At 42.8% G+C, this 3,283-nt stretch overlaps 1 pseudogene; it reads left to right on the top strand.

The window, feature by feature from the left end:
* The first annotated feature begins 2,286 nt into the window (after window positions 1–2,286).
* Window positions 2,287–2,626, top strand: LOC118650739 (annotated as a pseudogene).
* The last annotated feature ends 657 nt before the right edge of the window (window positions 2,627–3,283 follow it).

Raw genomic sequence — 3,283 nt, 5'->3', positions numbered from 1 at the left:
ACTACAGCAGGAAGGCTGGGGAGGGTTGGAGGCAGTGGGGCAAGAGATCAACCAAAGGACTTGTATGCATGCATATGAGCATAACCAATGGACACAAGACACTGGGGGGTAGGGGAGGCCAGGGAAGGGTCAAGGGGAGAAAACAAAAGGAGACATATATAATACTCTTTGTAATACTTTAAGCAATAAAGCAATTAAAAAAAAAGAATGGCAGGAAATTATCATTTATTTAGTCAGGCGGTGACTCCAATTTTAGCTGATATTCCAAATGTGAGGTCTAGAGCAAATGAAAGTAATCCTTGATCCTTAGTATATAGTATTAACATGGTGGATATCTTTTCTTCCATTTCACAAATAATCAAGAAAAATCAGAATCAATTTACTTTTTCTCCTATCAGAAAAAATAGCATACCTTTACCATTTTGTTTTAGACCTACATAACTCTACCATTTGTGCTCCAGAGATCTTAAACACCTCACCATTTCACAGGATATCATGCTGGTTCTTCCCATAGATGATGTCATACAGACACCATGAGGAGAGCAGGACAATCTGGTACCTGAGATGCCTTACTAAGAGTGGTCAAGGTGCTGGTTCTTTAAGTGGTCCCCAAACTAGCAGCATGAGCATCACCTGGGAAGTTGTTAGAAATGCAAATTCTTGGGCCCCACCCTAGACCAACAGAATCAGAAATTGGGGGGAGGGGAGGGGAGCTCAGAAATCTGTGCTTCAACAAGCCCTCCAGGTGATTCTGATGGATAGCTAGGGTATTTAAATATCCCCTCCTGAAGGAAAGTGATAGTACTTGTGCAACACATTTAGAAAATTGCCTTAAAGCGCTTTTCTAAGTTTTTGCCTGAACAAAAACTAAAGATGTTTATTAAAGTGATACATACTTTCAAGATACCTTGAAAAGAGGGTTCTTTCTGGGAGTTGATGGATAGGCTCCTCTGTACTACTACACTTAGAGCAGTGTTATGTTATGTCCATAAAAGTGATACTTGCAGGATACATTGAGTGGAGTGTTTGTTCACACCTTTTAGAGAAGTGTTGTTGTTTTTTTAATAATAAAAAAATATCCCCTCCAAAATAGCAAGTTATCATATGTCTCTTTGGGTTTTAAAGGCAACCTATTTCACATTTGGGTGTTCAAACACATTAGTTACTGGAAAACTGAAAACATTCCAGGACTTAGTGACATAAAGAAAGGGCTGCCCAGGTGATCCTGAATAAACCTGCGGAGCTTGAACCCTCTTTGGCAAATCTATGCTGACTGGAGTCAAAGGCAAAGCCTCGTAGTACAATCCAAAGGAGGCCTCCACAGTTTTTCAGAGCAAGCCATGCCCTCTCAGCAAGTAACCATTCTGTTCTTGAGAAATGCTCTTAGCTTGCTATTGGATCCTCACAGATTCAGAAAACATGAACATGGGACCAGAGGTGAAAATGCAACCTGAGTTAGCAATCATGAACTGAGTCATCTCATGGCTCAGTGGGAGATTGATCATGGCTAACGAATTGGATTCAAATGCACATAAGGGGGATAAAACAAGGCCTCGGACAAGCACTAAGCAAGGAGTTGAAACAGACCTCTGCCTAATTCAGAATTCTTGTAAAACTGTAAATTAAGTGAGAGTGAAACTAGAAAGAGACCACCCATCCATATTACCTCTCCCTGTGTTTGAGATTAGAAAAGAAAAGCCAGTAGGAAAGTACAAGGAATATATGTTCCATCAAATATAACAGAATTGAATAAATTATCTCTCAGTGTCACCAAAATAGTGACCTAGGAGACCACGGTCTCTGTCCCCACAGAAAGATCAACAATTAGACAGCTATCCATGAATAAAAAACAGCTCTAGAACAGCTCTGGGGCCCATTTAAAAAACTACAGCAACACAATAAAACAAAACGCCAAGAACAACCATACAAGAAAAGAAGGAAGACAGCTTCATTAGCCCGCATCATGCCACCCCCAAGCCAGCATTGCTCAGCACCAAGAGGGAACTATCCAGCTAGAAAGGTTCCTTTATCAGGCAGTCATCAATCTGAAAGAGGTGACTGCTTCCTCAGATACTCAGACAGCTATGCTCTAACTACAGGAATAGTACAGAACCAGGGGAACATTTAAAAGAATACACCACTGGCTGCTCAGAAAAGCCATCTTTGCATTGTTCCTGTGGCTGCCTCTCTGCTCGCTGTAGCCACTCCGGGAGCTTCTTCACCAGAGTCCTCCAACTCTCGCTTTTTTAAAGAAAATCTGCTGCATCAATCACTGATGTGCCCCACATGTCAGACATGGCTGAGGACACCAGCTCCGAGGTCACCCCAAGGTCTTAAAGGAGAAGGAAGTTGGAGGAGGCTGAAAATGGAAGATACACCTGCGAATGGGAACGCTAATGAGGAAAATGGGGAGCAGGAGACTGACAATAAGGTAGATGAAGAGGAGGAAGAAGGAGGGGAGGAGGAGGTGGAGAAGGAAGGTGATGGTGAGGAAGAGGATGGAGCTGAAGATGAGGAGGCTGAGGCAGGTGAAGATGAGGAAGAGGAGGATGTTAACACCAAGAAGCAGAAGACCAAAGAGGATGACCACACAGCAAAAAAGGAAAAGTTAAACTTTTTTTTTTAAAATAAAAGGTCTCCATGACCTACTCACCTTCCACTTTCCATTTCAGAATGTAAATGTGGTCACCTTCGAGTAGAGACTCGCACGTGCCTGCCCACCCACCTTGGGCAACACCACCCGCAGATGACACCTACTCTCCACCACCCAACCAAAACCACGTGAATTTGCAGCAGGGAGGAAAAAAGAACCAAAACTTCCAAGGCCCTGCTCTTTTTCTTTCCTTTTTTCTTTTCTCTTCTTTTTTCTTGTCTCTTCTTTTTTCTTGTCTTTTCTCTTTCCTTTTCTTTCCTCTTTTCTTTTTTCCTTTCCCCCTTCCCTTCCCTTCCCTTCCCTTCCCTTCCCTTCCCTTCCCTTCCCTTCCCTTCCCTTCCCTTCCCTTCCCTTCCCTTCCCTTCCCTTCCCTTCCCTTCCCTTCCCTTCCCTTCCCTTCCCTTCCCTTCCCTTCCCTTCCCTTCCCTTCCCTTCCCTTCCCTTCCCTTCCCTTCCCTTCCCTTCCCTTTCCTCTTTCCTTTCCTTTCCTTTCCTTCTCTTTTCTTTCCTTTCCTTTTCTCTAATACATTTTTTTAACGATCTTTTTTTAAAAAAATACATTTTATTGATTTTTTTAAAGTGAGGAAGGGAGAGGGATAGAGAGCTAGAAACATCGATGAGAGAGAAACA

The sequence above is a fragment of the Myotis myotis genome, unplaced genomic scaffold, assembly GCF_014108235.1.
Source record: "Myotis myotis isolate mMyoMyo1 unplaced genomic scaffold, mMyoMyo1.p scaffold_m19_p_3, whole genome shotgun sequence".
Lineage (NCBI taxonomy): Eukaryota > Metazoa > Chordata > Mammalia > Chiroptera > Vespertilionidae > Myotis > Myotis myotis.
This window is presented reverse-complemented; position numbering and strand designations above follow the sequence as displayed.